Here is a 20,075-nt window from a genome sequence, read left to right on the forward strand (position 1 = left end):
CGGCTCAGCTCCGGCACAAAGAAAGCAAAACAAGGTAAAGTAGGACAAAAGAGGATTTCTTGCTCCTTTAAAACGGTCGTAATACTGATCCCAGCAAGTCAAATTCATTTGCTTCGCATCTAACATATCTTAATTAATATATTGCCTTAAAATATCCTGATCCAAGCGCCGCGTCGCTGAAAAGGGAGTAAACAACGAGAGAGAGTGGACTTGGAGACAAGAATTGTTAGGCAGGAGAATAGAGTTGTTGGAGGCCAGAATTGGTGGAGGAAGGGAGCGAAGAGGAGTTGATGGGGAAGGAAGTGGAGAGACGGAGGTAGATATTTGTTAGGTTTGGGTATTAAGGGATATGGGGCAAAGGTGGGTAACTGGGCTTGAGGAACAGATCAGCCATGATTGTATAAAGTGGCGGAACAGGCTTAAGGGGCTGAATAGCCTACTCCTGTTTCTATGTTCCCACGAGAGCATAGTTGGTGGAGAGGAGAGAGGAGTTGAAGAGGTAAGCTTGCATGTCATTTGGTGGCAGATAATTGAGGTTTCACTGTAGTTCAAGGAAATGTTGACGTTAAATGATAAATGGTGAAACAAAAAGTGCGATGTTGATCCTCGGAGTGACTGTAAGAGTCAGACGTCATAATAGCTGCATAAAAAATTTCAGATTGACGAGTGAATTTCTTGAACCCTTTGCTTTGCCTTTCAAAATAGCCCTCTCCCCTCCAAAAAAAAAAAGGCTGCCTGTCTAATTATGATGCCTCAGGATCTTGACAAGTATTGATTAAATGTTTCACATCAGATTGATTCTTGTTCTGTTTGGCACAAACTCCCCTCTGCCGCTGGTACCTTAAAATCGAAGGTTACTTTACTCTTTCTCAGCGACTTGAAGGACTCTGAAGTAAGATGAGCGCTCCCATTCTGACTACCACGTGATGCAATAATTCCTCATAAATTGACAGGTGGTTGATGTTAGAAGTGCACATAATTCAGGAAAATGGGAATGTCACCAAAGTTTGATGAGTTGGTTTCCCATTGGGGGCAGGGAATCATCCCACTCAGCTCCTGTTAACCCTTCAAGCCAAAGCACTAACGGGTAGGGCGGTCCGAGCTGGACAAGCAGCAAAGAACGCTTGTAGGGTAGCAATATCGATGAGGTTTTAACTGGCTAGACTCCAGCAGTACCCCAACGTACACTCTGGGGTCCCTCAGCTTTGACTCTTGCCAACCGGCTCCTGATACTTCCCGGTACTAGGCGAGCAGGATGTGTCGCTCTCGGGGAGCGAGTGTGCATTCCATTAATCTGTCTCTGGGATGTGCATGTTTAGGCGGGATGCATGGAAATCTCAGCTTGGTTTGGACAATCTTAAGCATGGCGATGGGTTTCCACATGTATCAGACATCCGGCTGATCAAAAAAATATAGTTGGTTTAAATTGCAGGATTGTATTATTACTGATGATAAAGGATCAATGTCGGGGATGTCAGACAGGTTATATTCAGTTCTGTCACTTTTTTTCCTGCTCTGACTTTTTATTTTCTATTATTTATAACTCAAGACCCAGGTTCTTTTCACCTTGTTTTTGGAAATATATTATAATAAACGCAGAGCTTTCATACAAATTTGTTGTATTTCGATGGATGTAGTGGCCCATTGTGATGGTTTAAAATAACTTAGGAGTTTACATGTACTTTGATAGTCCAGAGTGCCACCCCTGATACATTTAGCTGGAAGTACCTAACGCCGGCATTCATTAGATTGGCGTCCTTTTTTCCTTCAATGTGAAAATTGACCGACTCATAAGCTTTGCTCTCCAGAGTCGATTTGCTTTGCTCCAGAGAAAGCACTGCAGATTTTGACTGATCGCTTTGTGAACAAAAATCGATAGTTTGGGTGAATGCTTAGTAAGAGCGTGTGACCTTTATGTTGTAGCTCACACTCCATGATGCGCATTACCTCCCATAAGGCCGTCCCACATCAGCTGCCTGGAAGTGTTCATATAACTCAAGTGTAATATTATTTATTTCTATCCACACCCCTACATAAATTTTGTGTTTTGCGAAGCATGGAATGCTGGTGAGAGCAGTTAATGAGCCACAGCATCCAGATGCCAATAGAGGCATTTTTTGCTTAAAAGAATACAATGTTTGCACTGACAAATATTTATGATATTAATTTGCGACAGACAAATCACTAAATAACACTCTGGGATTTATCCAGCTATGAATTGTCCCAGTTTTTGCCATGGACTCGATTGTTCACCCATCCATTACATAATACAGTACTCAGTAAGTACTATTTAAGTTATTATGTCTGCCACTTCTCTATACATTTAATTGAAACAAATTCTCCCCTGTTCTGAAAGTGCCGGTTCCGGGTGAGGTTGCAGGATTCCCTTCCGTCCCAAAGTGGTCATTTGTACACGTGTGAGCTCAGAAAGTGAGTGTCAGCAAGCTATTCAACCATGGGTATCATGTTCTAGCTTGGTGGGAACACATATCAAGATCAAATCTGTAATCGCTGAACGTCTGCATGTGCATGTTCCAGCAAGAGTTACTGGACGGTCAATAAAGAGAAGGAACCTCTGCTGATGCTTCTTCCATCTTGCCCAGGAGTCACCATTGTCCATTATAGCGTCTTCACGAACTTTACAAAGAACAGAAAGCTCCCAAAAATGCAAAGATTTAATCTGGAGTCACATTAATCTCTGCTTCTGAATTCCTCATTGAGTATTTATTGTTTTTACCGAATTAGCTGTGGTCCGATCTGGATATCTGGAGCCCAAACGTCCAACTTGTTTTGTTGTACAATTGGAAATTCCATCACCTTCATCGAGAAGCTGCTCGCACATATTTTTAGAGCTAATTTGCAGGTTGGGTTCATAAAAGTTGCAGATTGTGTTAACGTGTACAGAGTGAATTACAGATGTTCTTCATTATGTAATTGACAACCAACGTAGAGATTCCAAATGGTTCTGGAAATTGTTGCATTTGTGGTTAATTGTATTAGTCTGAAGGCCTTTACGTGCTATCTAACGCATGGTTAACCCCACCTGCTAATTTAGCATTCAGATAGTTAACCCAACTTGGAAATGTAGACCGTTAAGCATTGGCTATCCATTCCCCCATTTGCCGCACCTCTTTTTCCCTCTGTCGCCCCTTTACCAATAGTACCCAAAAAGCTGTGTTGAGAAGAAAACATTTAGAACATGACAGCAATTTGCTTTTTGGTTTCGCCGCAAAATACAGTCAATTCACTTTACAGTATATTCTGTGAAGGGCACCGAGATGCCGTCTGGCGTGAAGGGTGTTATATAAACGCAAGTTGTTCTTGTTTTTGTTGCATAGCACCCTGCACACAGGGTAGTATTTCGGAGAGCTTAATAAGGCAGAGAACAAGAGAAATCCACTCATTGTTAATTTATTTTCCTCCACAAACAATGTGTAATCTCTTCCATTGGACATTCTGGCAAATCCTTTCACTCTCCTGTGGAAAAGTTTTTGAAGCTTCTGCTTGTACAGCAAAGTAAATTGTGCACTATTCCGAAATACCAGTCCAACATTTAACCCTGAAGTGCTCATTCTGGACAGGCTGCTTTGTACATTATTATCCTACACCAAATACAAGAATACTTTAGGCCAAGGTTGGCCAACATATTGCCTGCTGTGGGCCAGGTTCCCTATTTGAGAAAGTCCTGGAGCCACATAAGCAATATTCCAGAAAGGGAAACGACAGCAACGGTTTTCACATTGGAAGGACATCTCAAAGCCCTCAAGGCACCTGAGCAGGGGGTGGGAGCCGAGAGAGCTGGGATGTGGAGGGGAAAAGATAACTCAAAGGATGGTCAAAGAGTTAGATCTTGATGTGCTTTGCAAGAGGGGAGGGAAGGAGCGAGTCAGAGGGCTACCAGTTGGATCACTCTGCTTTAGATAATGTCTCACACATCAACACACGAGACTGCTACACAGTTATCGTCCCTGCCCACGTTTGTATACTCACAAATCTGCGGCATATTATTGCCATTAGCTATGGCTCTGGATGAGCAATACAGGCGGCTATTTTCTTATCTCTCTTCAGGCTGCCGTATCCTGCAATCCTGGCACGTATTGACATCTCTGCATGATGCTTCATGCTCCAATGTTTGAAGCAAAGTAATTGGGACCATACAGTGATTCTTTGCTGTGACACACAGTTGGAGCCCTCACAGAACCTCATTGTGCGAGTTGGTTCAGTCAAATAACACTCGACCCCCTTAACTAACTTGGACGCCTTTAGTGTGGTCACGTTTGATTGAGAACGGGTCACGTTTTCATGGATTCCTATTTACAAACGTGTGTACTTACAGTTGATTTTTTGGAGAGTAACAGCTGTGCACCACGATGAATACAGTTATTAGATATTTTACCCCGGGGTTCAAGTTAGTGGCTTCAGAGAGTTTTAAACCCTCGGTTGACGTTCCTGAGGCATTCATCTCTCAATCAAACTAAAGGCGTCTAAGTTATTTGAGGGGGTCGAGTGTTATTTGACTGAACCAACTCGCACAATGAGGTTCTGTGTGGGCTCTGAATCATTCGCAGCATTTCGATATCTGAAATTGACATGCCTTGCAGCTGAAATTTTGGCAGGTTGTTTTTAATGTAATTTCACACCACAGTGTAAGAAATTCCTGCAAATCAGTCATGGGGAGTTTGCGTGAGCAAATCTCTTATTAGGGGGTCTGCATCACTGTTCAAACTCAAAGATGTTTACGAATCTTTTCGAACGGAAATGAGAAGGAGCTTATTTTATTACGAAACGTCCCAAAAGTGCTCCAGGTGCAATTACTATCAAGTCCAGACAATGTTTTGTGGGCAAGTCCGGGAACAGCTTAGTCCTGCAAACAGCCATGAAGTGGGTGAATAAATAATGCCATTGCTTCTTGTCACCCTTTGCCTGAAAAAAAGGTAGATGGGAACTTGGTTGAGCATCTCTTCTGAAAGGCAGCACACCTGACCTTGCAGCCTTTCTCCCAATTCTTTGCAGTCTTGTTCTGGAACACTCTTCCCCTATCCCCCCGCCTTGCCCCTTTTTTCCCCATCTTCGTGTCGCCTCTGGTCACCTCCCCCCCTCCCCGCAGCTTGGTGTCTTTCTCCGCCACTGTCAAGCTCTCTGGCCGGGACGCTACCGTGCCTGAGAGGCCCTATATAAATGCAAGTTGTTGTTGTTGCTGGATGCTTTTAAACCACCAGACAGGGGCTTGAACTCGCCATCTTCCTTCCGATTAAGAGGTGATCAGCCTACAAACTGAACCAAAATTAGACACCGACCGGGATGTTAATCGTATTACTTTAAAGAAAGGTTTTCATTTCCAGTTTGGAAACAGACAGAATAAGGCTGTGGAAGGACTGGTGGCAGCACATATAAAAATGTAACAGATTGCTGCTTGAGACTATTTAAACCATCTCAAGACCTATCTCTTTGACCAGGCTTTCCTCTCCCTACTCCCCCTCCCTCAGCTCCCCCCAAGCTTGGGTGCCAAGTCACCTATGTCAAGCACTTTGAGACATCCCCCCGACATGGAAGGCCCTGTATGAATGTAATTTGTATTGCAATTTTTTTTTAACCAAGTAATACTGCTAAAGTTATTTAATTAATCCGACATTGCCCTATCCCTCTTTCAGATCCATCAATTATTTAGTCAAATAGACGCCTTATCCGTCTAGAACATTTGCTTTCCTGTGCATTCCACTCCGCTCCACATATATTCACTACTCTCTGTGTAAAATCATTAAGTCTGCGTGTTTGGAAGCATTTTTTTTCTACCATGATTTAACTATGCTCCACTAAAGGTTATAGCTTGAGGCATCTCAGTACTATTGGGAGGACATTTGTCACATCTGGCATATCACCTGGAGACGTGAAGGAAATCTGGCCAGAAAGCAATCTTTTTCTGCATCGCTGAACATGCCTACTATTGTCTTGATCAGGAAGTGGCGCCGATGCTGAGAAGCCGCAATTAGAAAAAAATTGTTTTGTTGTATTCAAAAATCTCTGCTCTTTAATCAGCAGCAGAGAAGAGCACAAATTCTCATTTCAAGGCCCTTGAATGTAAATACTGGTCTAACTCAAATCAGAGCGAAGCTACTTGCGTTGTTTGGACAGCAACAATAAGCCTGACAGTCACAGGCTTCAGGCCAATCTATTTTAGAAAATTTGGAATTGGATGGGCTGATGGTGATGGTCAGAGATTAGTCATCAACTAAACTTGGGAGTGAATCGCTGAGATTGTCTGTTTATTCCAGTTTACTCCCGATTTAGGGATCCAGCGAGAGGAATAGGAGAGGTAGAGGCCCATTTGGAGTATAAACACCGGTATGGACTAGTTGGGCCATGTGGCCAGTTTCTATGCTGTCGCACTCTCACCTTCCGTACGTCTGCGGTTTGGATTGGATACCGCACCAGATCCTAGAAGTGAAAGAACGATGTTGTAATCCACGTCACCACACGATCTTCCTGCGAAGATGGGGGGAAAAAAAATATCCTTATCAATCCCCCTAAGAACTCTAAGTGTTTGAAATTGCAATTGCACTTCCTTCAGCCTGAATCTATAATTAATTTAATAACGGATGCTCATTACTGCCTAATTTGCCTTTTCCAGAGTGTGCCATCGAAGGCACAGGAGAATGTGCGTTACAAATTGTGATGAATTTTCTCATTAAAATCCAGTGTGGACCAAAACAGATGTATATTGCAATTAAAAGTTACTAATCCAAAATAATAACTGAATGTTTATCGATTCCCTGCATTTAAAAAAGAGGATGATGAAACTGTACGCCTGCAAAATTGGAAATCCAGGAGCGAAATTACCAACATAAATTATACCTCCCGTTTAATGGAAGCCCAATGTCCCATATAACTAAAGCATTCAGGCCTGCAAACAAAAATATGGCGTTTTTAGTTCATTCTTGCTGACAAATGATATTGTTAAGAATCTTCTTATCAATCACCGATGAAAGGTCTAATATTGGATTTCCAGGTGCCTGGGATCGTTTGTCTTTGAGAACTCACAGTCCCCAGGATGCTGCAATTCACGAGCCTCATTTCCGAGTCGTTTCAAATGGGGGGGAACGGCGATTTAAAATGAAATCTGCCTCCCTGTTTGTGAGCTTTATCTTGATAAATCCCGCAGAGGTAATAATTGCAAGCCCCCTGCGACATTAATAGCAAATCGTAACAGGTGTGCTTAAAAGCAGATCACTTTTGTTCTCTGAAATGCATCAGAGTTGGGCAAGCGAGTGTCATGGTGTGGCACAGCTAAAGGTGAGACATCGAGGGAAAATTGTATGGGAGATACAAGGGGCACTGGTCCCAATTGTTGGTTTCTTATCGGTACCTCAGGTTGTGCTGAACAACAACTTTAGTATGGACACTGTCCTGAAGGACTGTGCAGGGAAGAGGCGGAGGGGGAATCTGATTATGCCCGTTCTCTCTTCAAGGACAGCAAGGTCCCAATGCAGGTCAAACATTCGGCCGATCAGACTTGTGTCCTTTGTGGATCTGAGCTCCTAGGGATGCATCGGAGAGGTTTCCTCCAGCCCATTTGCAAAGTCCAGGATCAAGTAATGAGATAAATTTGTGGCAACCGGCTGCAGGGAGGGAGGACTCCAGCCTACCCTGACCTGTCGCTGATGACCCAGGAGTCAGAGGTGGCTTAACAGTAGCCACGTCTTATTTGCTAAGGCCCCTCACGTGAGCAACTTGGATTAAGCAGCGGGGGGGGGGATTAATCCTGGTACGTTGCAAGTTGACTTGGACCTCCAGAACATCAAGGCGATTGGTACATCTCAAGCTGTCCTGCAAAGGTCCACCCACCATGCTGACCGCAGATGTCCATCAGATAGGTGATGAGGAATCTCTGAGGCTCTGGGGCAACAGCAGCTGGAAGGCAATAACCTACACGCAGCCCGAATTCGGGAACCCGTGTCTGTACATCCAGCGCTTGGAATCCACCTCGATTAGCTCGTGGAGAGGCAAGAAGATATCACTTAAGCTCCGAAACCTGAATAAGGTTAAGTCGGAAGCAAAATTGAGTTACTGACCAATTGACTTATTTAAAGTCCCTTTGGGATTTTAAATAGCGCTATTTTGCGTATCAGTTTCCTACCATATGGTTAGTGCGCAGGCATGTTGTGATTTTGTTTTTGCCTGGAGCCACAAGAAGTGATAAATACTGATAAATCTTTACTTAGCTTCTGGAGCTTTGCAGCAAGGTCCTGTCGCCTATTGGTTAGAGCACTCACCTCACAAGTGAGAGGATCCTATTTTAATTCCCGGGCAGGGCGAAACCTTAGGCAAGTTTTCTTACTCCACACACACTTTGTTTACCTGGAACCCGGTCGTTAGGCAATCAGCGGATTGTTTCCCAGAGGTGATAATCCCTTTCAAATAAATCAATAAACAAATAATGAAGTGATCACTCAATCCACGACTGTCTGTGGGGGACGCTGCTGTGCGCAATTGGCTGCCGCGTTTCGCCCACAAAATATACAGTCAATTCACTTTGCAGTATTTTCTGTGAAGCGCTTTGAGACGTCTCAATGACGTGATAAGGCACTGCATAAAGATTATTATTATTAAAATGCAAGGCTGGAAACCCGGTGTTTCTTGAAGGGACCTTGCATCAGTGGTGGAGTACCCTTCAGTGTGCAGAGCTGACTGTTGTACCTCTGGTGGGCTATTTTATGGTGAATAGAGGGAGAATTTATGGGCATCTCATCATTCATTGGTGGCACAGTATTGCTTGGGTCCAATTCCTTCCAATCTGGAGAATAAATATAGGCTTTAGAAATGAAGTGGGGGAAATAGGAATGTATCATTGCCCTTCAGCAATCCAATGAGGGGTAAACAGTTGTAACCATTTCCCCAGCAGTCTGACAAGTATTGAGGACACTGAAACCCAAATCACAGAAAAAAAAATCTCAAACATTTATTCTCATCTCGCTGCCTGTCAACGTGTAATAAACTTTTGTGAACAGGATTTATTAGCTTGTAAGAAAAAACAATATCCTGCCAACATAAGGCCTCCATGTACTTTCTTTTGAGTTATGTTGCGTTTGCATGAGAACAAATGCAGAATTAGTTTCCCGAGAAATTTTCTTTGGTTTGAGAACTGACTGTACAGAAACTGATATCAACCCACAAATTTCATATGTTGATATCAATGCCCAGTGATCTTTGATCACACAATTCCATCAGCGTTACTGAACAACTGTCACAATTCATTTGCTGCTGCTGCTAACTATACAGTGCAGTAAGGGTTAAAATATTCCCAGCTCGGAGAGAATGATCCCAACGCCTTGGGAAGTCCTCCCGACGTGAAAGGGGCAATACGAATGTCATTTTGTTGTTGTTTTTATCAGGAGTGAGAAAATCACGATAAATGGGTAAAAAAAAGGGCATATTTTAACCCTTACCGCACTGTATAGTTACATTTGATATAGTGCCTTTCACGTTAGGTGGTATCTCGGAACACTTCACAGGATTTACCGTAAAGTTCAGTCAAACACAACGGACAATTTGGAGATCGCAACGTCCCACAGAATGATTGCCTCAGTAGGATTGTGATCCCATAAATAGGATTCAGATAGTAAACCCAGAAAAATATTTTCAGATCCAGTGCTAAAAGGCAGCAGAACAAAAAGGGATAGGTCCAAAGTGGCGGAGTACAATTCCGTCAGAGAAATAAGCATTTGCACAGATGGCAAACAGAAGAAGATCATTCAGTTCATGTGGTCACATCTTTCCAGAATGCCTTCCTAAGTGACTTCTAATTTCAGTGTAATGCTGTTTCTTAAATGAGGATAACATCTTGGACTGCTTTACAGGAAGAGGGTTGGACAAAAAGTGAGGGGCGGAAGGGGAGGGAGAGAGGAAGGTGTGTTCAATGAGGTAGGATTTGAGGTGGGACTTAAATATAGAAAGAGAGGTGGTGAGAAGGAATGATAAAGGGAGGGAGTTCCAGTGTTTAGGGCCATAGGAGCTATCCGCTCAGTCGCTGTTGGCAGGGACAGTCAGCAAGCATAAGGTGGCAAAACAGACTGGGGGAACGGAGAACAGAGTAGGAGGGGATTGGAGAGATAGGGAGAGGTAGCGGATGGATCTGTAGTTGGGACTGAGGACTTTGAAATTCAGCCTCCATCCCTGTCCTCCCTGATTCCCAACCCCCTGCTCAGGTCCATACCCCTGACTGTCCAGGGCCTTGGGACGTCCTCCTGACGTGAAAGGCACTGTACAAATGTAACTGTGTATTGCATTATTATTTTAAAGCCTAACTGAGTATTTCAGAGAAATTTGGGTGCGATGTGATTCTTTTTAAACTTCCTACATGCGCTATGTTGGATTCCTCAGTATTGAAAGGGTAAATCTACTAAATGTTTTGTGCTATGAAATATTCTTTTGTCATGTCAAAGGCTACCAAGTCGTGCACTGAGCATGGAAAATATGAATAGTCAGAAAGTGTTAAACCTTGCCTGTGATTATAAATTAATACACGTGTATTAATATTCTGGGATAACTGATTAATTGCATTAGAACTATCAGCTCATATAAAAATTAACACACATCTGCCAGCCTGACTCCGTTGGTAGTATTTTCAGCTCAGAGTCTGAAGGTTCTCTGTTCAAGATCCATGTCGAGACTTTGATCCGATAGTCTTGGGTGAAGCTGTAATGCATTGCTGGGGTGCACTGCATTATTGTAGTTTGCGTCCTTCAGGTGAGCTATTAAACTGAAGTCCCACCTACCTTCTCAAGTGGATGTTGAAGGTCTCAAGACACAAGCCGAAAGCGAGAAGGGTTTTTCTCCTGATGTGCGGGCCAAAAATTGCCCCGATAAGAAGTTGGTCCTTCGTTTATTGCGTGAAAATGAATTGGACGTGAAAAAGTTCTTTCACACGAATGAGTAAAAAAAAACATTCGAACATTCACCCCATTGGATGTTATAAATTAAAGGTTAAACAATTGTTCTTTAACCTGCATTTAAGGAACACATTCATTACTCCAGAATCACGTTCCAAAGTTCTGTTTTTTTACTCATTCGTGTGAAAGAACTTTTTCACGGCCAATTACCAATTCTTTCTGTTTCCCGTTTAGATTTGAAAGGCTCAGCCCACGCTCGTGACCGCATTTAAGGGAGACGAAAATAAGGATTGGAATGCTAAAAGCCACGGCAGAAGAGTAGGGAATTGGGAAGAGTATTTTATCCTGTTGAGCTGATATCAGCGTGAACTCAGTGGGCTGAATGGTGTCCTTCTGTGCTTTAATTTCCAGGGTTCAATATCTCTTCCTCTGCAATTCTTTTCTCTGGTGAGGATAGGATGCCTGCTCTCTTTTCAATTCATGTTACAGTATATTCTGTGAAGCGCTCTGAGACATCTCGCTGACGTGATAAGGCGCTACATCGAATGCGAGGTTTGTTCGTATCCTTAATTCCCATTGTTGAGCCCTTCCAGTGTATTCGGGTTTTCTTGTCTTCCCCTCTCCAAATAAGAACAAACCGTTGGGTTTGATGGCATATCCTTTCTATCCCTGATGGCAAAGTGGACAGAATTGAAGCTTATGGTACAGCAATTCGCTACTTCAAGTCCTGGTCTGTGCTCACCCCAGTTCTGGCTGCAGAGGGATGTTAAATTCGACCTGGTCTTCCCAGGGTTAGGAGAGCGGGAAACCTGCCAGGATTCCTGCTCCTGGTCTCGGTACAGAACCTTCTCCTGGTTGTGCTCACGTGTGGCAGCTGGGGGAGGAGAGATCAGGCGCAGGTGTGACTCTTTGCAATCGAGTGGCCTGTCCACAGTGACTGCCAAGTCTCACACGTGAAAAATGGCCAATTAGGCAGAGTACCAGAGAATAACTAGCGCCCACTGAACACACCCCAGAAAGAGGAGGCCAGAGCAGGAGCAGAGAATTAACAATTGGACACACTTTTTTTTCCATCAAAAGAACTACCCACTGATTCTTGTTTGGGTACAATATTTTGACCAAATATAATAATAATCCTTGCATTTGATATAGTGCTTTTCACGTCTTCTCGACGTCTCAAAGCGCTTCACAGAATATACTGTAAGGTGAATTGACTGTATATTTGTGGGCGAAACGCAGCAGCCAATTGCGCACAGCAGCGTCCCCACAAACAGCCGTGGATTGAAGTGACCAATTTATTATTGTTTTTTTTTTCTTGAGACATTATTATCAGGCGTGTGGAGTAAGGAAACTTGCCCAAGGTTTCGACGTGCCAGGAATCGAACCCAGGTCTCTCGCTTGCGAGGTGAGTGCTCTAATCACTGAGCTACAGGACTCCATATGTTATTCTTCACTTGTTCGCTTTGTGAGCCTTGATATACTCCGAGACCATTGGTAGCAAGTCATGTCCTTTCTTCACTCAGTATCCAAACCCCTATGCTCTCCAGCAGAAATTACGAGAAAAGTAACTGAGTGTTTGATGCTTCTGTTCACTAGTTGAAGGATATTGCTGCCAAATGTGCTTCTGCCTTTATCTCAGCCAGGATCAGCTAACTGATCTTAGACCTTCCTGAGACATATTATTTAATTCTACAGCAGGCGGTGAATTTACCAACTGAGTCATTGGGTCCTTTGTGTTTTTCAGAAGTACAATGGCCAAAACTGAGTCCACCGCTTTCAATTGTGTTCTCACTGAAACATTATTGAGTTAGTATCACTTCTCTCAATTGCCTCTATAGATTTACTTATGCACTCTAATATTCCATTCAACCTGGCAGTTTTTACTGTTACGTATATCTTTAATGCTCAGGGAACTTCATAGCTAAATTGTACATCAGATGCACCTTCTTTCTTACACCTCTCATTGTGCAATGTTTGCTATTTCTAGCATTGGGATGCATTTAACTTCTATTTCTCAAAACGAAACGTCAAAAGTTATTGCAGATCAGATGAGGTTTCGGTGCGCAAAGCTTTTCCGATCAGATAGAAGCTTAAATGTTTCAAACCCGCTGCCGATCGCTCATTCAAGACCAGATATACTCTATTTCGCACGTCAGTGTGATCTGATGTGTACTACTTCATGTTTTAAAGCAATTCTCACAAGGGTAAGTGGGGAGGGGAGTTGCAGAGTAACAGAGTCGTTATGCTACCATTGGTGGATGGTAGAAGAAGGGCAAAGGGCAACGGTTTCAAGCTCGGATGAACAAATCTAACCAGACTGAACGTGAGGGTAAACTGCCTCATGATTCATGAGCAGTTCATGAATATTTCACTGGGTTACAGGTATACTGACCTGCTTTGCCTGCAGCGTTAGGCGTCGACACAAATCAACTTTCTTTTCGCACTTTTTATTTAGATTTTTTTCGTGTGTTGCGCAAATTTGGAAACATTTATTTGCGGTGAATATTTGCGCGTTTCGGCTGCAATTTTTCGCCTTTCCTTTGGATTTGATATTGCGCCTTTTACGTCAGGAGGAAGTCGCCAGGCGCATCACAGGATCTACCGTGAAGTCTATTTTGTAGGCAAATTCGGCAATGGATTTGCGCGCAGCAACATCCCACGAAAAATTCTTCCTGATTTCAAATAAATTTCAGGTGCCGGGCTAAGACTAAGTTGAATTTTAAGCGTCTGTGACATCCCCAAAAACATGGCATTCAATTCAGCCCAAGGTTGGACACCTTGTCAGATACGTCTGACTTGATGTAAAAATGCTACAAGTGAAACAACATTTAGATTTTCTCTTCTTTTTTTTAAAAAAAAAAGCCCTTCTGATCAACTGATCCGTTCCCAATGTCATTTCCAGATGGAGACACAGGACAAAGGGTTTGGCTTTGCAGGAGATGTTATACTTGCACACGTCAGGCACCAGCTCTTCCCTGTTGGTTCAGCCTTTCCAGTGATTGCGATTTGGGTTAAAGCACTTGCCTCGCATGCGAGAAGACCCGGGTTTGATTCCCGGGCAGGGCGAAACCTTAGGCAAGTTTCCTTGCTCCACACGTCTCTGTTTACCTTGCAGAAGATAGGAAACCGGTTGTCAATCGATTGCAAGGATTATTATTAGTAGTAGTAGTAGTACATGTCCCTGGAAGCAATAAATAAAGCAGCGTTTATAACCCAGGACTGCGTTCAAACTTAAAAATTTAAATGAGCTGAGGGAATGCCACATAGGAGAAGAAAAAAAACTAATGGAAGCATACAAAATCCATTGAGATCATCACGTCCGTGGTACAAGTAAAGGTTGTTCGTTCAGTCTATCAACTTTATTATGCTTTACAGATTAGCTTGAATGTACTTGCCTCTCCCTCTCATTATAAGCCATAATGCCTTTACCGCACCATTGACTTGTAATGAAAGAACATTATCAGATGAGAACCCTTAATTTCAGGTTATGTCCTTCTATGCTCTGATAAAGCAAAACTCTTTCCAAACATCTTTTTAAAAGACTCAGCAACCGCCATAGAAATAGGCAGTGAGTTATTCCTCAATGTTAAGTGAGAACTTAATTGTTGTTCAGTTCGGAGTTTCTCGATTGTGAAATGTAGTCCAGCGGCCTGCACTTCAGAATCATTTCTATGAATTAATTAGTCTCCACTTTACTCATTCTCCTGAATGCTTGAGAGAAAAAAAATTGAATTACGTCTCTTCTCGATCTTACTCCTTCTAAAGAGAAACTAGGCTGCTGTGGCTTATTGTCCTGTTAACATGTTAATTGAAAGCAACCCAATAGGAGTGAGGAGATTAAAGAAACGTTTATAAAGCAAAACGTGACATTAGCTTTCCAAAGAGGAACAAAATATGACATTGAATGACATAGGATTTGATATAGTGACGGTACGTTAAGACAGTCTCAAAGCACTTCACGGGATTTACTGTAAAGTGCAGCGACTGTGTATTTTGCACACAGCTGTGGGCACAAACAGCCGGGAAGTGAGTGACCAATTTTATTCGGAGGATTGTTGGCCAGGACGCAGTGAGAATCTCCCTTCTTTTTTCGAGTAGTGCCAAGGGATCTTTAACCTCCGCCTGAGCAAGAAGACAGGGCCCTAGTTTTGATATCTCATCCAAAGGACGGCACTGACGTCACCGCACACGCCCAGCATTTCGGTGGAGTGTCATCCTGGATCGTGAGCTCAAAGTCCCTACCAAGGCTTGAACCAACAGTTGTGTGACTGAGAGGTGAAAGTGCCACCAAACAAACTAGACTGGAATAGAAAAATAAAGATTGGAAAGGCGGAGACGTCTAAGGAAGATGTCGGCGCGTGAGTTTCTCCCTGCTCCCTTCCTCCCTCCACCACCACCAACCAACACACACACACACACATACAACAAATTATAGCAGTTTATAGAAGTGAGTCGAAATACAATTCTAATTGCAAGCGAGGATCCAAACACATGAAGTGTCAGCGCCTTTGCCTGTAGCGTAACAGTTAAAAGACGCTCGTAGGACTCCTGCGTGTACATTGTTCAAGTGAGCTTCGTGATCCAATTTTTTTTTAATAGTGGATTGCTGCGGGGGGGGTGGGGGTGGGAAATAGAAAAACAATCTTCAAAGTTACTTGTTAAATCGCATGAGATTTATGTTTAAACCTTCAGCGCCTTTCCCACTGCAGTTTGCGTTCTTCTGATCATCCGTTGTTATACAATTTTATCAACAACAACGACAGCAATTTACATTTATATTACCACCTTTCATGTACTGAGGACATTGCAAAATGCTTCACAGCTGACGTGAGGGTGCCTGATGTGGCGGGGGTGGGGGCGCAGGGGTTGGGGGGGGTGGGGGTGCAGAGGAGGGGAAATTGTCCAGAAGGGCAGTCGTGTTTTGAAGACTGCGAGGCAGGGAATGAGGCGGAGAAATTCTGTGAAACAATTTGTAAGAGTGGGGACAGAACGACTGAGACGTGGGAGGTTAAGATTGACGAGAACTAGTCTCCCCACGTGCATACACACCCTAATGCTCAAATCAATCTGTGAGCTTTTTATGTGAGCTTTCCAGGAAGCTCACATAAAAAAATGACAATGTCTTAAAGGGACAATTTAATACACCAGCAGGTAGAAATGGGAATCAATAGACAGATGTGATCTTTCCATTTTACAACTTCTATCGATGCATTTGAAACCTTCCCGGTTATTTCAGTGGAGGGATTTGGATCCCGCTAATTTATCACTTGTAAACCTTTCTCTACAACGATCTGGAATTAACTCTGTCTGCTAATCCACATGCGCCTCTGTGGAACAGCATTGTTTGCCGCTTTTGCCATTCTGCAAAGTACTCTTTGTCGACTGCTGGGGCTGAAATGATTTCCAGAGAGAGAAGGAAAGCAGCAGCAGTTTGGCAGCAGGTGCCTCCGACGTAGTCGATTCCAGACTCGTCACCCTTATCAAGCTTTGCTTTGCTTGGCAAGAATGCTTGATAAGGATGACTGTCTGAATTTGGCTTTCATTTCAAGCTGTTATTGTTGCGTTTAGCTGATTCGTGTTCTGTTGAGTCGAGAATCAGAGATGATGTCCGCGCAGATGATGTCCACAGGCAATCTCAATGTGAGTTAAGAGTGGAAATAGAGAAAGTGATGCAAGTTAATGTGATGGCAGACAATTATGGCACTTACAATCAATCCAGAAACTTTGGGCTTCCCGTGCTGTGATTTGCAAACAGCGCACAAAGACCCGGGGCCCAGGGTAGCGTGTAACAGGATTGTAGAGGAGGGGTTGCTTTTAGTGCACGTGCAGCGGAGGAGGGAGTCGGTAGCAGATTCCGTGGAGAAAGCGCGGCCCGCCCGTGTCTATCGGCTCAGGTTGTGATCCAGGTGCGGTCGCAGGAGGGAACGTGGCATTGTTTCCAGTCACGGGGCAGCTTGGAGTGGGAAAAGCAGCTGTTGCGTGCTCTGAGTCGCCCTTACCCAGGAATAAGTGTCTAAACTCCCGGTCCGAAACTCTTGTCTGTCCAGAGCCTTGAGGCGGTCCTCCCGATGTGAAAGACGCCATATCAAATGCAAGGATTATTATTATTATTACACAAATGTCATTGTGTTGTTGTTGGTGTTGTTGGTGCTGTTAATTCCAAACCCCCCGCCCCCCGTATGTGTCCGTTTCTATGCTCACTGCCTGCTAACATCCACGCTTGAGATTACAGTCCCTCACTATATCGCTATATCACGGTTACACACTGCACAGCTGCAATTTTTTAAAGACCAAATCTTTTTTCAGTTAATCTTCCGCATATTTTAAATGTGAGCAAGTGTCTAAATAATTGAAATGATCACAGCAGGGGGTGAATGGCTTGAATTGGTGCTTTCTTGGCTGAACATGCACCCTTTTTGTACACTGTACATAAAAGGTTTTATATGTGTATTGTATATATAGATATAATTGGCATTCAAACATGAATTGCAAAGAAAATTGAAAATGCTCTTGATTCAGAATCTTCAACATGGAGATTTGTACCACACTTTCTTCAACAATGAGAGATAGTGTGAGAAAGTAGAGACAGAGACATCTACATAAAGTATCTGTCTGATTGATAGGCACAACGGACCAATTTCTAAGCTGGGCGCAGGCTTGTCACATTCATGATATGAATAATAATTCTGAATACAAGTAATAAATCAGATCTGGATAAAGTCCTGGCCAACAATCCACCCCTCCTCGCCCCCCCCCCCCCCCCCGAATAAAAAATAGTTGGTCACTCACTCCATGGTTGCTTTGGGAATCTAACTTAAGAAGAACTTTTAAGTACAATTTCTGTGCTGCAAATAGGAAATTGAGGCAGAGAAAATTATTGGGAAAATGATTATTTGTGGCCCGAATTTCAATCTGTGGATATTTGTAAACAACAACATTTTTACCATCGGTGGTCAGACTTTCAGCGTATCTGCCTGCCTCTCTGAACCTCCATCCTGCTGTACTTTCAACTCACCCCTTCCTTTGCCTCTTTAAGTTCCACCTCATCACATTCCTCTTTGACTGTGTTTTCAGCCATTCCCCCCTCCCCTGCCCATGTCCTCACCTGAACCTCTCAACCCTACCCACGCCACAGCTCGGGTGTAAACTCTGGACTCTCCAGTGCCTTGAGATCCAGTCCCAACATGAAAGGCACTTATATAAATGTAAATATGGAGCCAAGGGACGGGGGAAGAGTGAAAGATGACCAAAGGCACAGTCAAACGAGAAGCTCTTGAGACAGACCTCGAGGGAGGCGGGGAAGGGGCGAGGCAGAGACACTTCGGGATGGAATGCTGGAGGGTGGGGACAGCAAGGCTGGCCACCGATAGTGGGTCAAGCAGAGTGAGGGATTGGAAACTGCTCAATGCCTGCCGAGTGGAGGAAGCGGGCGTGTTATTAAGGCTTTAAAAGGTAGCGTAAGCCGGGAGTGATTTAAAAGCAAAGACTTGACTTCAGTCGTCTGGGAGATGGGGAGCCAATGGATCCGGTTGAGGATGGGGATGATTAGCTCATAGAGCCTAATGTGGAACCTATTGTTATTCAAAAGCAATACTGTTACATTCTTAAAGGGTTTCACACAATATTGTTTACCATTGGCATTAATGTCGTCTCCATTCACACAGTGCTTCTGCCGTGGAATTGAGATCCCCAAAACTAATTGAACCCTGGGGTTACGGCCTCATGATTCAGTTAGTTTGCTATTTGCCATGTCGGTGTTTGTACACCGTGACTGTGTTTAAACATTCATTTAGTCAGATGTAAAAGACTCACTAGTATAAATTTGGATCATTTCCAACTTGAAGCCATTTTTGCACATGAGCTTCACAAGTTCCAGCCCTAATTATTTTCCTGCCTCAACTCGCCAAGCATTAGAAATCAATTTCGGCCTTTACAAATTATATTTCATCCACTGGAATACTTCCAATCCGTCTCCATCTATCTTTAAATCCCTTGAAAACCTATCTCTTCGATCAGGCCTATGGTCAGATTCCCCCCTGTTGCCTTGTCCGGTGCTCAGCCCCTCCATTTGAGCAGCATTCCAAGATGCTATTCTACGTGAAGGGCACCATATCAACGCAAGCTGTTGTTGTTTGCCTCACTTGCTTTGGAAACTCTCCGGATCAGTTAAAGTTCATAAAAATATGAGGTGACTGTAAGAAACATCTAACCTATTGGTGAGGAAGGCTTGGATAAAGTATCTAGCAATGGAGGTGTGGTGTGGGAGGGCTGTAATGTTCCAGCAGTGGAAAATGACTGTCCTGGTGGCTGTGGCCAGTTGATCAATATAGAAGAGCTGGACAGGGAGTTTGGAATTGAATCCAATTCCGATTGAATTCTAATTGAATCATCAGAAACGAGATGGATTCCGAGAGATCAGAGCCAAAGAAATGGATATCGGGGAAAAAAATGGCTATTTTGCTGTCGGCCTGACACATGCTATCATCCTGCTTCAGAGTGTCCAAACCAGACTGTTGTTTGTGAGCTACACATGGAAATTTCTCTGTGCCTGGAATGGAATGAACACCCTCTTTTTCCTGTTCACATCGAGAGGATACCCCAAGGTGCTGTACAGTTAACAGTTTGCACCCTTGGTTCTTACCAACCTGCATCTAAACTCTTCGGGATTAAGTGTGCAGGTGTTGTTGTCTCAGTTCCCCCCCGCCCCAGCCCCTCCGACGGAGAGTGTGTGCATTATATTCCAGACACAGAGACATTTTCATATATACGTGGAACTCACAGCAATTTGTTTTGATTTTGCTTAATGATGATGATAGTTTTCCCGGTAAGTCAGACACCTGTTTGTGGGGGGAAAGAAAAATTCAATGGTGTTAATTGACCTAACTGAAGGAACTTATAGGAACTCTGTGATTATTCCACTCGGGAAAAAAAAACATAAAGTATGGACAGGGAAAGAGAGAGGAGAGGATTAAACTGGGGAATTTAACACCAACACATATTCCACGGGCCAAATGATTTCCTTGTGTGCTGTAAACTTTCCATGATTCATCTAACTAAAGCTTCTGAAGTGAATATAATAGACTGTAATAGTCCACATATTGAACTGTAATAGACTGTAAACAAAACCACAAACACACACACAAACTCAAACACGGGGAATATATCTATAAATAGAATAGTGCACTATAT

At 43.4% G+C, this 20,075-nt stretch overlaps 1 protein-coding gene across 2 annotated transcripts in view; it reads left to right on the forward strand.

Moving 5' to 3' along the window:
• grid2 (glutamate receptor, ionotropic, delta 2) overlaps positions 1-20,075 on the forward strand; it is a 393,159-nt gene that overhangs the window by 230,196 nt on the left and 142,888 nt on the right. The gene's annotated exons all lie outside the window — the stretch shown is intronic.

Source organism: Callorhinchus milii, unplaced genomic scaffold (genome assembly GCF_018977255.1).
Source record: "Callorhinchus milii isolate IMCB2004 unplaced genomic scaffold, IMCB_Cmil_1.0 Scaffold1, whole genome shotgun sequence".
NCBI classification, from domain to species: domain Eukaryota; kingdom Metazoa; phylum Chordata; class Chondrichthyes; order Chimaeriformes; family Callorhinchidae; genus Callorhinchus; species Callorhinchus milii.